We start from the raw sequence: 17,964 nt of genomic DNA, 5'->3' as shown, positions 1-17,964 counted from the left end.
CAAAGTTCACTTTCAGAGATTGAAAACATAAATTATTCTTCTCTCATGAAGACAGGAACTGAAGGCTGACAGCTACTTTTTTAAATTCCACGAAGGCGTTCATAACTTAAACTGTCAATTACATTATTGTTACTACTGTACTTATGCAAACTGCCTATATGAATAAAACTGTAATTGTCATGCCAACCTGGAGAACCTTAACAATGATTGCAGCATTTTATACTTGGTTCATTCCCCACCTTTCTGCAGACTGATGTAGACTATAATTCAATGATACTGCCTGCTTCCATAGTAGATTTACTCCATCACAATACATGATCAATTCAGTGCCATCCAAATTTACTTAAAAGTTGGGATGGATGACAACACAAAGCCAAGAGGACTCTAGGGACTGAAATTAAATGAGTGGTTTTTCTTGTCGTCAAAAGTTACAGTTTTCTTATAAACCCTTGATGGTAGAACCTCAGCTATGCTACTCAAAATTTTAGCCAATAGCCACAAAATGTGTAGGTTGTTTACACACAGCCCTTTCACCAGTGCAATAAAATGAAACATTGTGAGGTAAACCAGTACCATGTAAAACATAACAGAAAGCAAACATGAAAGGTTCTCAAGCATTGTGGAACCTGCATAATATTTTAATAAGGCAGCTCCTTATCTCCACAGCCACACCTGAAGGAGAAGCTGTCTCAGTGAAATATTTTGCATATTTCATGACACCACCTGATGCAACATCTGAGAACCTTTCAAGTGATCATTATATCAAGGAAGCATTGGACAGCAATTCAGTGAGGAAGCTGTCCACTGTGGCACACACTAGGAAATATTTACGATTATGATAGAGCAGATTGCAATATCAACAAGGCATATTTATGTTTATAGTGCTGCAGTGAGGGTGACTGGTGAGCAGTGATGTGTCATAGACGAATACCACCATTTCTGTCTTATCCGCTTTAAACCTTGTATTGTTCTTTCTGAAAATACGATAAATCCATACACCAAAAATTAATCTTGAAGGCATACACAGGTCTACCCACTGATAAGGACTTTACGTGCGCCAGGTGGGTTATGAAACTGTTTACATTTCACAACAGTATTCTCCAGCCCAGTGAGGCCTACAAAGTAATTAACTGAAGAATAAATGTGATTCTGTCAAGCTAACATTCATTTACATTATTAATGTCCCGGATGGCAGTTGATTCTGGCCATGGTGATTTAACTATCTCTTAGTTGTTACCTTAGTTTTCCTCCTCCCTCTCAGTCTTTTGATAGACATAGGGAAAAGAGTGCACAAAGCGACATACTGGTTGCAGTAAATTGTAGGAATGACAGTCTTCAGAATCATCAGCAACCACTGCAAAGGATAGCTTGAAACTAGGATTAACATGAATGAAATTTATTTGTTGACTGTCTTTGCAGTACATTTATTTTTTTAATTAATGAAAAGCCACTCCAGTTGTTTCATTAGAACTTTATTAAGTCCACATGACTGGCTTCGGCCTTTATATTAGACCATTATCAAATGTATTTGAAACTCCCAAATGTTAACACACAATATTAGTGAACCGGGCAAGCCTTCACAATTGCTAAATAAGTATGGGAACTGGAAATATATCCTAATCCTCTCCCTGTGCATCTCCTCCTACCACTACCTCTCTCCACCTCCTTCCCTCTCTCTCACTCCACCTCTTCCTTCCCCTTCTCCATATCCCCCCCCCCCCCCCCCCTACTTCCATCCATCCGCCTCTCTGACTTCTAGCTTTGTTTATTGTTATTGCCAATGAATCCTTGACTGGGAATTGGAGTCCTTAAAATGAATGGTTATATCATACACAGGGTATGACAGACCTTCCTTGCTGCTGCATCTGTGGGGACAACGTTTCCATCACATTACTTCACGTGGTTTTAATCTGAGAATAGGTCGGCTTACAAAGTTTGACATTTACAATATAGCGGAGATGCTGAGTCGCGATAGGCACAGCAAAAATATTCACACTATTATAGCTTTCAGCCATTAAGGCCTTTGTCAGCAATACACACACACACACACACACACACACACAACTTGCACACGTATGCAGTCTCAGAGAACTGAAACCACACTCACAATTGTTACATTCCATCCTGGATTTTCCATTGTTTGAAAGCTTGACGTTTCAGATTCCGTAGAAGTATTCTAACCATAAGCCGATAAGTAACAAATATAATTTTCATGTTTTCTGTTGAAAACGAAGTGGCCCAAGCACGTCATATAAAAAACTCAAACTGCAATGTGCTTGAATCACAACTGCACTTTCAATATGTTTACATCCACACCTGGGCATACAGTTGCTGCATAGGATATTTTCTTTTTTATGTGTCTGACAAGCCAATATGGTGTCATTTCCTATAACTGGAAATTGTTCTCATAGTATTGGTGGCATGCATGCATGTTAATAAGAATTTCCAGAAATCCGCTGACGACAGAAAGAGTTGTCGAAACCGGTCATTGTGAAATAAAACAAAAATACCAAGCAATCTCGGCTGCAGAATATCTTCCTATTATAGTCACCAGGTGCACAGTATTGAAAACAACCTTGTGAGCATTCATGCAATGGAGATAGGATACTTTATGGACATTTATGAACACTTACCTGAAAAAGTCAAGGAAAAGAAGATTAACAAGCAATGCACATTGCTATCTGCTGCCACTTACTGACAACTTCCTCAAAAGATATTCTGCACATTCACAGCTGTAGCTAGTTGTTTGTAAACGAGCAATGATGCGTCCAAGCTTTGCTAGAGCCCTCAACAGTTCCCAGTGGTTCAAATTTTACTTGGCGGCGATTGTACTTTTATGCTCGGCTTGGATGCCTCATTCATTGCAACTATTTTGCATTTAAATGCAGCTGTAATTTTGGATCGTATCGGAATATAACTACAAAGCTAAGGCATGCTAACAGATTTAGCGTACCAGATCGTAAATGTTTATAATTACGATAGGCTCATTTTTCTCATGATGTCATAGGGTGTGAAACTTTTTTAAATCCACTTGACTTCTACTATTTTTTTCATTTCATGTTGCTTCTCTACAGTACAACAACTTCTTTCAATAACAAGAACATGTTTTCATTAGACTGTCAATTTCACATGCAAGTAAAGCTTACTGAAACTCGTCTATGACACTGTATGGGGAATTTTACTCCCAAATTCATTAACACAATTTCCATAAAATGGCGAGCTGCAGTCAGATGATGTTGCTATGGCATTTAAATTGACTGCCGAGCTCATCTCACAAATGCGAGTTTCACTATATAAAAGCATGGAGTTCGGTTTCTAGCTAACAGATGGCTATTAAATGTATTCTACGGAACTAAGCACAGGGTCCACGTGTCACATTAATGTTGGTTTTATAAACAACCAATATGGTGACGATAATAGTTTGTCATGGCGGTGAGGATTTACAGCAACTTTTAGTGTGTCAACAGTTACCTGAGTACTCTATTCACAGGTGACAATCAAAGAGTGCCACTACTATGAGACTTCGGCAAAACCATGGGCTCATCTCCCAATTCCCATACCTACAACTGAGAAGAAAAAGAATGAAACAAAAAGATGTGTTACATGCTATTCAGGAAGAAAAGAAGTGAAAATGCATGTCAGTGTAAAAAGTGCGTTGTTGCTTTACAGTTACAAGACTGTTTTAAGGTTTACTACACCCATATACTAGCTGGTATATATTAAATTCTATTTCCCAGCAACCAGTAGGATATTTAAATATGATGTAATTGAGTTAAACTATTTTTTCTGATGTGTTCTTGTCTACAACCTTTTCATATCCTTTGAGTAAACCATGCAGCTTTCTCTGCAACCTTCTAGTCATGTTATTACACAGCTGAGAACATTTAGTTCTTTTCACTAACTCCAGGCAGTGCATATTCGTATCTAGACGTGGCTAACAATAGATTTCAATACCAGATCATTTACAGTTTATCCCTGAGAACCATTTTTTGAAACGTTAGAAGCAAGTCATTCATTACTTGGCACTTGGGGCAGCATACCTGCGCTGCTCAGAGGAATATTACAACCTCAGAGAATATTGCACACTTCAGAAACATTGCTTTTAATCTAATGTTCATAGTTTGGTCCAAAACAAGTGATTCTACTGACTGAACTAGTGGGCCATTTTAAGCCAGGCAATCTCTGGAGATGTGATGCACAGTAAATCAATACAGGACACATTAATCACATTGGGAAGATAATTCTCCAGTCAATTTAAATCTAATTTCAGAATTTCTGTAGCGACCTCAGTTTTCTTGTAATAGTGGTTTTTGTAAATGCTTACTGCAGCCTACAAGCAGTAGTTGGACAATGTTGCAGTACTCCATTTGCACTGATACTGTCTCTAACCATGCCATTTAATATCCACTTGTTAGCTTTCAAACTACATTTGGTTAAAATATTGCGGCTTTACATGTAGCACTTCTTGGAAACGCTTCATGAATTATTGGGAAGCAGTACACAACATGAATGGCGAGTTAAAATAATACTTTTTTTGTCTGAGTGGGCAGACAGACATATGCCAGGATTAAGTATTCCACAATTCTCTGTTTACTTAATGTACACTGTAAGCCAGCACCAATGGGGAAAGTCATTAAGCAGGGAAACCTAATCCACTCGAAAATTGTGACAATTGTATGCTACTCAGCACTTAAAACTAACTTTTAATGCCATTTGAATCCTTGGAGCATTGAAAAATCACTGAGGTAATGTTGAGCCCTTAGCTCGAAAGAGTATGTAAGCCACTGTGTCACTGTGATGCTTGTTTAATATCCAATTTAATATACACAGACAGATAAAATTTGCTCTATTCTACTTGTAAGAAAAATAACAACATGAAATAGAATAGATTGCAACTCACCACATAGAGGAGGCATTGAGCAGCAGGTTCTTGGATATTATAAGGTATGAGGCACGTGTACAGGCGAGCGTGTGTGTGTGTGTGTGTGTGTGTGTGTGTGTGTGTGTGTGTGTGTGTGTGTGGGGGGGCGCGCTTCATCTGATGAGCTTTGTCCAGCTGCTTATAAAATCTGACAGTCTACTTTTAAATGTGCCTGTATGCTACTCAACACTTATCAGTCTACTTTTAAATGTGCCTGTATGCTACTCAACACTTATGTGATGAGAAGCAATCTATTCTAATTAATATTGTTATTTCATCCCAGATTATCCATTGTTTGATTTAATCTACTTGTAAGAAATTAATTTAAAATTTATCTTTGGCACCTCAAGATGTTTTGCTCCACTGTTGGGTGGGTGGGGGGTCATCTTGATATCTACTAAATAATTCTTTATGATGAACTGTTTCACCAGGATCTGTAGTGGTATTGCCAAAAGTATTGTGACATGTGGCTAGTTGCGAAACAGTCACTCTACTAGAAGACGCCGGAGTCTCTCGGGCTATCTTTGCTTGTCAGGAACCATTGTCAGCACTCTGTATCTTTGGCACAGACGTTAGGAATAAGGCTTAGCCAAGAAGACCATGTTGTCAGTGTGACATCCCCATTGTCTTCTGCATCCAGCAAAATTTTTAAGTACAAAGTTCGAGCTGAACAACAAATGCTACACCTGTAGCCTATCCAGAACAGGACACACACTTTGTAAAACTATTATAGGTGGACCTGTCTGCACCCCACACCCTTTCACCAAGACATTTTAAAATCTTTAAAGCTTTTAGGTAAATAGCAAAAATAGGTGTCTACAAAAAAGTTCTTTCATTTCCTGTTATACTCCACTATATTAAACAACAAAATGTTTAATATTTTCTGGCAGGTTATTGGATACAAATGTGACATTTTATCTGAAGCAATTGTGTACTAATCTTTTCGTAAATGTTTTTTGTTCCAGTGTTACACCTATGCTTTGTACAAAGGGTGTTAATGACTGCAAATAAATATTATAGCAGAAATTTCCATCCCCATATGAATGTTAATGAAGGTATGAATTGTGGATTAACTGTCAGAATATCAAGCTCTTGCAAGAGGTTTCGGCACAACAATCCAGGAAACATCAAATACCACTCTCATTACATGATTCCATAATGTCATTGTTCTCTTGGCATCAAGTTAAAAAGAAAAAACACACATCATCATAAGACCCAAAAATGAATGGTAATAGGATAAACTGATTTGTTTATTTTTAACCCATCTACAACAGCAATCACTTAGTAAAAATGCAGTTGAACTAAGATGCTTCATTAGTTCTAGGGCGTGGGAATTCAATTCAGGTTGTATTCCTAAAACCGAAACATTATCAACTTCATCTATTTGTTAGTTTAAGTGCACTATAGTAACATGTTCTGTTGTTCTAAGGAAAGGACTGAAATGCATGCACTGAACCTAGTACGGATCTGACAAGTCATTTGCCTTGGACTGGTTGTTACTATTCTCACAAATTTCCATCACCTGTTTTTTGGTAAGGGAAAGCAATTCTATTTCCTACTGCTACACATGTATTACCTGCAAAAAGCACAAAGTGTACACATTATGATGTTGCAAATATCAACAATGTGTATAAGACACAACACAAGACCCACATGCAGCTCTGAGGTACATCATCATGCCTTTATATATAACCACTAACACTGACTATTCTGTGGTATTTAAATTTATCATTAATATGTCGTCGTTACTTTTATTTCAGTCAGTATTCTCACAACTGTTACCATTTTTCATCCCCATTATCTTTTCCTTCATTTATTTTCAGCCTCTGTGTCGGTGCAATTCTTGGACTACCATTACGTATCAAATCAAAGAACTGTGTGCCTATCCCTCCTCCCTTCTGTCAACAAGTGCCCACATACATATTCGAAAGCAGCCTATTGTCAAACATGGATTCTGGCTGCTACCATCAGCTTGAATACATAAATGTTTACAACTGCAATCATATGTGGCATTCACAACACGCCAAACTTCAAGCATGCAGCACGTGCGGGCCAGGTGCACCATTTTTTGGTTGGCACAACTCTCTGAGTTCCGCAGAACTACGGTGTCAGTGCTGTTCACCCTTTGATATTTGTTTATAGTATGAAGGATGTTCACAGGTCCGGTGGCTGTGTGCACAAAAAGGGGCAATCTAGCAATCTCTTGTAACAATCCTTTGACATGAATGGAAATGACAGAAACTAGAGAGATGACAATTCTCAATCCGCATAAGCGACCGGTACTGCATATCTGTCATGAAACGACATTACAATACCACGCAGAAAGAAATTAAACATTTAGTTGACAATGAAAGAGACAAAAATTACAATGATCGACAGATGGGACAGGTTGTTCTGTATGTCAAGAAGCTAAATTTGCAGACATGGAGCACGTGAAAAAATTGGTGGTAAGTATTCAATGGAACTGCAAGAAGACTATGCCGACTTCATATATTACAACAAAGTATGTTGGTTAAGTCAAGATGCATGCATGAGATTTTTTTTAAATTTAAAACCCACTATTGCTGAATTTATCAAGGAAATAAAGAGTGCAGGAATTAAAATAAGAATATCTGGAATGGTGTGTGAACTTCAGATTTTAAGTAGATTTGACTGTACACTGCCCAAAGTAAGACATTGCATTGTAATTTCTTTCTGCTTTGCTAAGAATGCATTTAAAAAGAAAATTGCATTGCAGAAGGAACACTTTCCAACAAAGACAGTCCCATTCCTCATTCACATGATGTTAAAGAAACACGAGTTTTGAAGAATTCACTGTGGCCTTGAATTAATTACAAGGATAGTTTTCTAAAGGTTTTGAGGACACTGCCAATCTCGCATCTGTATTTGAGACTGTTTGCTGTTTCCATTGACAGCGCCCCTGTGCATGTGCAGATGTAAGGGACTGACCTGCAACATAATTACAGTTTTAATGACAATTATTTTTACGTTAAATCCGCCCAGGATGTCTACATTGCTTTCCTAAGGTAGGGTTTCCATAATGAGGTTGCAAAAGTGCTAAAGTACTCTGATCAACATACTTGTGTGAATGACCTTTTTTTGATTACAAAACTAAATAAGTTGTGAATACATGGCAAATTGAGTGAGAAACTCTGTGAATTTCTCTGTGTCTGTATGTATGCCAACAGTTTGTACAAGATAAAAATTACATTACATCTTCAGATTGCCAAAAATAATTAAATAATGCCAAAAATTTGGTTTGTTTCTGCTCTATATCGTTGAGAAATGTGAGCAATAAAACCAAGTTGTATGCAGTGTGAATCCACTGCCATTTAAACACAGTGTGTTCACAAATTTTCCCTCTTCCCTCTCCTCACGCACACACACAGCGCAGCATGGCGGTGTGGGAAATATGCAGCAAGGTTGAGTGCTTTGGCCGTCATGGCCGTGCACCCCATGAGCTGAAATCTTGGCCACCCTTGTTTTAACACCTCTTTTGTTTTGTGGCTTGAAAATATCACATTCACAGCTGTAGGAGAAAACATCATCCTGAAGAGATGCTTTACATATTGTACTCCTTTGTCCGAAGATTGATGTGATGCAGCTCTCCAAAATAAAATATCCCGTGAAGCATCTTCATCTCTGTATAACTGCTGCAAACCTACATAAATTTGAACCTGCTTACAGCACTCAAACCTTTGTCTCCCTCTGCAGTTTTTCCCCCACAATTCCCTCCATTACCAAACTGACAATTCTTTGATATTCCAGTATGTTGTGTCCTATCAACCCATCCCTTCTTTTAGTCAAGTTCTGCCATAATTTTTTTCTCCCCAGTTGCAGAAAAATTTCTTGTAAATGCTGAAGTGAAAAATAAAGCAAAATATGAGGTTTTCAGTAATAATGTGAAAGCAGCTTTATGAAATGTCACAAAAATTTGGGGTTTTTTCCCCGTTTCTGTGTAAAGATGATGTAAATCTGTAAGTGGCAATTTACTAATATTGGAAACTAATAATTATTGAATGCTGAAATTGGTTTTCAACTTTTTCAGTCAACACAAAAACAGAGTCCCGAGCTTCAGACTGGTTTGATGCGACTCACCACAAATTCCTCTCCTGTGACAATGTTTTTATCTCAGAGTAGCAACTGCAACTAACATCCTCAATTACTTGCTGGATGTATTTCAATCTCTGCACAACTCCCTCTACCACAATGGAAGTTCTTCCCTGATATCTTTAACAGATGTTCTATCATCCTGTCCATTCTTCTTGTCAGCGATTTTCATAAATTTCTTTCCTTGCCAATTACCCGAAGAAGTACCTCATTCCTTACGTTATCAGTCCACCTAGTTTTCAACATTCTCCTGTAGCAGCACATCTCAAATGCTTTGATTCTATTCTATTCCACTTTTCCCACAATCCATGTTGCACTACAGTACAATACTGTACTCCCAACATACTTTCTCAGAAATTTCTTCCTCAAATTGAGGCCTATGTTTGATACTAGTAGGCTTCTTTTCGCCAGTGAGAATTGTATGCAATCTTACAATAACAGTTAATTTCCAGAGTAACGAACTGTGAGTACAGATCTGATGTCAAGCAAACTATATTCCACTAATAGTTTTAAGTGAAGACGTGACATTTCCCAATACTTTTGAACAATCTGTTCATACAAAAGAGCTGTGTTTTTGAGAGCTCTTAAATTGAACAACAAATTTTGCAATACGCATGCAAAAATATGAAAAACACAAAATAAGGTATATACGAGGGAATGTTAAAAAGTAATGCCTCCAAATTTTTCATGTGAAAATTCTTGAAGCTTTTTAATTAAAACAAATGTTATTAATATTTTACATATTTATTCTTCATATCTACATACAGTGAAACCCCACTTTTACACTTTTTAAGCGACTTTAAAAAAAATGGTGTAAAATGCAAAAAAAGTGTAAAATTGGGAAATGTTTCAAGTGGTAACAGTACCGATAGGACCGACCCCCCTCCTCCCTGGATTTTCGCACTTTATGTACGACATATGTACAGAATAAGCATAAAAATACTTGTCAGGGACTTAATAAAAACCATAAGTGTAACTGGAACTGGTAACTATCAGGGAAGTAGAAATGTTTCATACGTCATAATTAATGTTTCTGGAAAGATGGTAGCTGTCATTCATTATTTAAATAATAAAATACTGCACGAGTAATGAATTTTTTCATGCTTATCATTACATGTTTCGAGAATTTATTCTCATTGCCAAGTGCAAATACACTCCTGGAAATGGAAAAAAGAACACATTGACACCGGTGTGTCAGACCCACCATACTTGCTCCGGACACTGCGAGAGGGCTGTACAAGCAATGATCACACGCACGGCACAGCGGACACACCAGGAACCGCGGTGTTGGCCGTCGAATGGCGCTAGCTGCGCAGCATTTGTGCACCGCCGCCGTCAGTGTCAGCCAGTTTGCCGTGGCATACGGAGCTCCATCGCAGTCTTTAACACTGGTAGCATGCCGCGACAGCGTGGATGTGAACCGTATGTGCAGTTGACGGACTTTGAGCGAGGGCGTATAGTGGGCATGCGGGAGGCCGGGTGGACGTACCGCCGAATTGCTCAACACGTGGGGCGTGAGGTCTCCACAGTACATCGATGTTGTCGCCATTGGTCGGCGGAAGGTGCACGTGCCCGTCGACCTGGGACCGGACCGCAGCGACGCACGGATGCACGCCAAGACCGTAGGATCCTACGCAGTGCCATAGGGGACCACACCGCCACTTCCCAGCAAATTAGGGACACTGTTGCTCCTGGGGTATCGGCGAGGACCATTCGCAACCGTCTCCATGAAGCTGGGCTACGGTCCCGCACACCGTTAGGCCGTCTTCCGCTCACGCCCCAACATCGTGCAGCCCGCCTCCAGTGGTGTCGCGACAGGTGTGAATGGAGGGACGAATGGAGACGTGTCGTCTTCAGCGATGAGAGTCGCTTCTGCCTTGGTGCCAATGATGGTCGTATGCATGTTTGGCGCCGTGCAGGTGAGCACCACAATCAGGACTGCATACGACCGAGGCACACAGGGCCAACACCCGGCATCATGGTGTGGGGAGCGATCTCCTACACTGGCCGTACACCACTGGTGATCGTCGAGGGGACACTGCATAGTGCACGGTACATCCAAACCGTCATCGAACCCATCGTTCTACCATTCCTAGACCGGCAAGGGAACTTGCTGTTCCAACAGGACAATGCACGTCCGCATGTATCCCGTGCCACCCAACGTGCTCTAGAAGGTGTAAGTCAACTACCCTGGCCAGCAAGATCTCCGGATCTGTCCCCCATTGAGCATGTTTGGGACTGGATGAAGCGTCGTCTCACGCGTCTGCACGTCCAGCACGAACGCTGGTCCAACTGAGGCGCCAGGTGGAAATGGCATGGCAAGCCGTTCCACAGGACTACATCCAGCATCTCTACGATCGTCTCCATGGGAGAATAGCAGCCTGCATTGCTGCGAAAGGTGGATATACACTGTACTAGTGCCGACATTGTGCATGCTCTGTTGCCTGTGTCTATGTGCCTGTGGTTCTGTCAGTGTGATCATGTGATGTATCTGACCCCAGGAATGTGTCAATATAGTTTCCCCTTCCTGGGACAATGAATTCACGGTGTTCTTATTTCAATTTCCAGGAGTGTATTTACATAAGTATTTTGTGTAGTGTTTGCATATGTGTTGTTCTGCATCTCTTGCATTGCAGTTGTCTTTTTGAGGTCATCGGGTCCTGTGTCTCCCCAGTCATATAGGAAACCACACATACGCACACTATCACTCACCTTGTTTGTTTGTGAAACATCACACAAATACTCACGTAAATATAGCACTTAACAACAAGAATAAATTCTCGAAATACATCTTGTTAAGCATGAAAAAATATGGCGTTGTGTTTAAAACAAAAACATTTGAGGAACGCAAAGTGTGCAAAGGTGTCAACTAGCGCTACAAGTGGCCAGGTGTTGAAACACACAAAATATGGTTCAACAATAGTGTCAAGAGCTCCTGACGATCACACAACAAAGCTGTGCACGTGCAGTAGAGACACTTTGTTCATCGTTATGATTGGTCATGATTTGAATGAACCCTAGTTATTTCTATCAGCCAAAACGCCAAGTAGAGCTTGGCAGTGGCAGGAGATACAGCATGGATCGTTCAGACTTTTACCAGTTTACCATTTCAGATTTGCTCAGTAGAACAACCTGGTATCAAGAAACTTAACCATGTAACGTTTGTGAACACTTCTTGACAGTCAATGCCATGCCAACGCCATTTTGCGTGAGTTTTTGTCACCACAAACATTTTTTGTAATGTGTAAATTGTGGGAAAATTGTAGATACATTAACACAAAATTGGGTGTGACTTAACATTGTGAACATAGGAAATTTGATGGGAGTGATAAAAAATGCTGTAAAACGCACGGAATCAATAATTCCAGGTACATAAAAGTGGGGTTGTACTGTATTTGCAGCCCTCTGCTGCTAGAGGGTTGTGAACTGTTGCGCATAAAATGCCAGTTGTAATGTACCTATGTAGGTGCATGAGAAACAATTTGCTGTAATCAAATTTTGAATTTGAAGAGTTTATGTACACATGGGGCACCCTCTCCTTCAGTATGACAATTCCAGACCACATGAGTTCTGTGACACCTGCAACTATTAAACACCTTGGGTTCACTGTCACAGATCATCCTCCATACAGTCCCAACTTGGCCCCATCCGATTTTCATCAGTTTCCAAAAATTAAAAAACACCCTCAATGACTTCACTTTGATAGTTATGAAGCATTTCAAGCAGAGAAGAAGTTGTGGCTCCAACAACAAAGTCAAACAATATACATTGACAGTATCAACAAACAGGTCTCTCACTGGGAGAAATCTGTTCGTCAGCAGGGTGACCAGGTTGAGAAATAAATATGTCGACATGATGAATAAATATTTTATTTTCTGTTGGGCCCGCAGCATAGTATACTTGGTATAAGACATTATGCGAATGAATGCTCCGAACCAGCAGCAATAAGGTTGTATATTTTTTAATATTTTACACGACAAGCCGTTTTGGCTCATTGCCGTTATCAAGTGACATCTAGTAGGAAGTGATGACCATATTGCATCTATCATAAAGTCTTTCTGTCATGTCTTGGTAAGTATAATAGTTCTTGTAGTTATCTAAACGTAAAAATATGTTTTTGTCAGATATTTTGACAGTTCTTTACTATGATGCTATATGTTTACAAAGCATCAACCCCTATGACTCAGTACTACCTAGGACTGCAGCAACTGAATCACGTTCTCCGACAGGGTTAGACTACCTGTAATCATGCCCTGACATGAGGAATATCCGACCCAACTATCATTCCCACTGCTCCCAGTGGTATTCCGCCGTCCATCAAACCTACAAAATATCCTCGTCCATCCCTATTTCACCTCTGCTCCCAACCTCTTGCCTTATGGCTCATATCCCTGTAATAGACCTCGATACAAGACCTGTCCCGTACAGCCTCCCACCACCACCTACTCCAGTCCAGTCACAAGCACGGCTACCTGTGGAACTAGTCATGTTATCTACAATCTAGGCTACAACCACTCTAGGCTACAATCACTGTGCTGCATTCAACGTGTGTATGACATTCAACAAGTTGTCTGTCTGTAAGAATGGCCACCCAAAAAGCTGTGGCCAAGAGACAGCTGGACCATTTGGTTGCTGAGCATGCTGCCCAACACAAAATTCTTTAATTCAATGACTGCTTCATAGCTTGCACCATCTGGAGTCTTTCTACCAACCGAGCTTTTCTCAGTTGTGCAGGTGGCAACTCTCCCTGCAATATATCCTACGTTCAGGCAATCCCTCTGGCATCAATCTTTGTTAGTCAACATCCTTCACTCACCTATCCCTTTCCCTGCTCCCCCTCCAGCACTTCACAGCCTTACTCGACCAACCCAACCACACTCTCTTTACTTCTCTTTTTTCCTGCCCCCCCCCTCCCCCCCATCTCAAGTCCCAACTGCACTTACCTGCCTTGCCCTGTCCCCCCTCCCACATGTCCCTGTATGCTCCCAAAAGCAGCACTTTACCATCCCCCACCCCTATACTGCTATCCCTCCCCCTCCCTGCCCAAGCCGCCTCCTTACCGTCACCACCTATATTGCTTTCCCATCAAACACAGTTGCTCACAGTCTAGCTTGGTTGGTTTGGGGGAAGAGACCAAACAGCGAGGTCATCGGTCTCATCAGATTAGGGAAGGACGGAGAAGGAAGTCGGCCGTGCCCTTTCAAAGGAACCATCCTGGCATTTGCCTGGAGTGATTTAGGGAAATCACGGAAAACCTAAATCAGGATGGCCGGACGCGGGATTGAACCGTCGTCCTCCCGAATGCGAGTCCAGTGTGCTAGCCACTGCGCCACCTCGCTCGGTCACAGTCTAGCCTCGGCAGCCACACAGTGGTCATGTATGTGTGAGTTGTTCTTGCGTGAGTATGTGGTGTTGTCTACTTTAGGAGGAGGTCTTTTTTGGCTGAAAGCTTACTTGTTTAGCAGTCTTTTTGTTGTGTCTGTCTGTGACTCAACATCTCCACTATATGGTGAGTGGCTATCTATCCTTTTAATATTGTCATTATTTGACTCTTATAGACACATATTCATGTATTAAGTCTGTGTACACAGCTTTAGGTTCTTGGTTTCAACCATGGGATGATAATGAACTTTATTAATGCTGACATGGCAAAAAGTCTGTCTTGTGTACCTAGAACAACAGGCTCAGATGGGTAGGGTATTCTGAAGGGATACAAATCTATTCATAATTTAGTAAAGCAACTTTCCACACCAGCAGGATACGTGGTCATAGTCAAAATGCTGGTGTTTTGCTGAAGGCAGTTTGCCTTCCATGTTTAAATTTAAACTCCGGATAGCTATTTTCACACAATAGTGAAATCTGAGAGATTTAACACAAAATATCTCAGAAGAGAACTTTGAATTGATGAAAATGCTTCCTTTTGAGAAAACTTAACAGTGTGTGGTTGAAAAGTTATGTTTACTTTAATTCATTAGATTTACTAGGTTTAATATAAATAGTTTATTTTGTAATAAGGTGAATAAATGTGACTTGTGGTGTCAATAAATATAATGCTACTGATAAGTATATTTTAACTTTCAACATAATACTGAATAACAATTGAATAAGGCAAAAACAATGACACACAGCTCTACAAAGATAATTGGTTGCAAACTAATACCAAAATCAGCAAAAAAATATTGCCTAAATTGGCAGAAAATGCCAAAATTGCCAGTAACTAACACCACCAAAATAAAATCAAAATAGGAAACAAATAATACGAAAATAGGCAAAAACCACCTAAATTGGCAACAAATGACATGAAATTAGCCATAACTTAAAAAATGTCCCTACTCATTGGTTATCCAATTTACCCATCTGATCACAGCATTCTTCTGCACCTTCTATTTCCTTCTTGTATGAACTGAGTATAGTCTATGTTTTGTGTCCCTACAAGGCTACACTCCAGATTAACATCTTCAGAAGAGACTTCCTAACACTTAAATTTATATTTAATGTTAACAGCTCCCATTTTCAGAAATACTTTTCTCATTGTTGCCAATCTATATTAAATCTTGTCTACTTTGGCAAATCATCTGTTATTTTGCTACCTAAATTACATAAAAATCATCTACTACTTTCAGTGTCTCACTTTCTAATCTAATTCTCTCAATATTGCCCAATTTAATTCAGCTTTGTTTCGTTACCAGTATTTTATTTTTGTTGTTGCTCCTCTTATAACCTTTTTTATGACATTATCCAATAATTTTAACTAATACTATAGGTTTTTTGCCATCTCTCACAGAATTACAATGTCACTGGCAAACCTCAAATTTTTATTTCCTTTCCCTGAACTTCAATTCTATTTCCTTTGCCAGCTTGATCAGTGTACAGACTGAACAACATTATGGATAAGCTGTGACTATGCCTCACTCTTTTCTTAACTACTGCTACCCTTCGACTAACTGCAGTATGGCTTCGGTACAAGTTGTACACAAACTTTCATTCCCTGAATTTTATCCCTGCTACCCCTCCATAATTTCAAAGATGGTATTCCAGTAAACATTGCCAAAACTTCTCTTAATCCAGAAATGCTATAAATGTTGGTTTGTTTGTCTTTAGTCTAGCTTCTCAGACAAGTTGCAGAATAAGTATTTCCTCATGTGTTCCTACATTTCTTCGGAACCCAAACTAACCTTCCCCAAGGTCAGCTTCTGCCAGTTTTGAATTCTCCGTAAATAATTTGTTTCTATATTTTGGAAGTCTGACCTAAAAAAGAATGGCAGAGGTTGAAAATACTGCTTCAGCTGAAAATTACTTTTTTTTTTCATACGACCAGTTTCGGACTGGTATAAGCCCATCCTAATGTGTCGTAGCTGTGCAGTGGTCCCCGAGCGCCGCATGTACCAGGTGTGGTGTGCTGCCTATGAGCGCTCATAGGCAGCACACCGCGCCTGGTACATGTGGCACTCGGGGACCACAGCACAGCTACGACACCTGATGATGAGCTTGGAACAGTCTGAAACTGGTCGTGTGAAAATGAAGTAATTTACAACTGAAGTGGTATTTTCAACCTCTGCTGTAATGCTCAGTTGCAGATGTTCTTCCAACAGGATTGTTTGTAAAAAAAGAATGGTTTCATCAAATCACCTGTCAACACCTCCCTCCTTTAGCATAGGAATTATGCTGTCTGACAAAGGAAGTGAAGCTCCCAGAGTAGGAGGAGGAAACAAAATGAAACTTCATGGGTTGAAAGAGCACATATTATTTCAGTGAATACAATATCGAGCCAAATTTGCAAAGAACTTGGCAGTATGAGCCCACTTATCAGTATGAAGTTGCACCCCTCTTGCCCGGATGCTTGTACTCGTTCAGTTGGGAAAGGTGTTACAAAACTGTTGTATCCTCTCCTGAGGCAAGCTGTCCCACAACTGCTGTAACTGCTCCTCGTTATCCTGGATACTGCCACTGAGATGGAGCCGACATCCGAGCTGGTCCCACCCATTTTCTACTAGGGACAGATCTTGCTGGTCACAGAAGTACCTCAACATCAGGCAAACATTTTATAGACACATGCGTAATGTGTCAATGAGAATTGTAATGCTTAAAAATGGCACGAGAATACTGCTGTTTGAGAGGTAACACACAAAGACGCAGGATGTCCATAATGTACTGTTGTGCTGTCAAGAGCTCCCTCAGTCACTACCAATCATGACCTGAGGTTATATCTGATGGCTCCCTGCATCATGACCCCAGAAGGAACAACATTGTGCCCCTCCAAAACATTTGGAGAATGGGTACTCGTCTCCCAGGATGCCACTACACTCGTCAACAATCGTCACCTAGGATAGAGCAGACTACAATTCATTGCTGAATGCAATGCAATGCCATTCGTCAGCAGTCTATGTTTCCCAGCCACAGCACCACTCCAAATGCAGCCATTTCTGTTGTGACATTAACAGCAGCCTACACATGAAACAGTAATTCCCTGGCTCTGGCTGCTCCTAGTCGCTGATCAATGGAAAGGAATGACACAGAATGTAGCAGCAGTTCAGTATTTGTTATTGGATGGCAGTCACAGGTGTGGAGAGGGTTATGATGTGCTCAGTGCACAATATGGTGATCCTCCCTTGTGGTAGACAGACGTGCTCGACTGGAGCCTTGATAATGAGTAATCCTGCCCTCACACTCCCATGAAGTCGAACATCAGGCCATCGTCACATCCAAATGCTCCACACATCTAGATATTGCACAATTCAACCAGCTGGCAAAATGATGACCATTAATAAGGCCCCTTTCAAGCTCCGTCAGGTGCCAATAACACTGTCACACAAGTGTGCCTTCACAGTGGTCACCCAACATTTCATGCTGTTCATGCACCTTATATCTCCTAGCAGGCCTGGTAACAATACTAAACACAAATAATACTAATGCACTCCGGCAGCTGCTCTACA

General features: G+C 40.4%; 1 protein-coding gene across 2 annotated transcripts in view; it reads right to left on the bottom strand.

Annotated features, from left to right (window-relative positions):
- Positions 1-17,964, bottom strand: part of LOC124721326 (contactin) — a 158,666-nt gene that overhangs the window by 118,469 nt on the left and 22,233 nt on the right. The gene's annotated exons all lie outside the window — the stretch shown is intronic.

This window comes from Schistocerca piceifrons, chromosome X, assembly GCF_021461385.2.
Source record: "Schistocerca piceifrons isolate TAMUIC-IGC-003096 chromosome X, iqSchPice1.1, whole genome shotgun sequence".
In the NCBI taxonomy this organism is placed as follows: Eukaryota; Metazoa; Arthropoda; class Insecta; order Orthoptera; family Acrididae; genus Schistocerca; species Schistocerca piceifrons.
The sequence above is the reverse complement of the archived record's forward strand: the minus strand, read 5'-3'. Positions and strand labels throughout refer to the sequence as shown.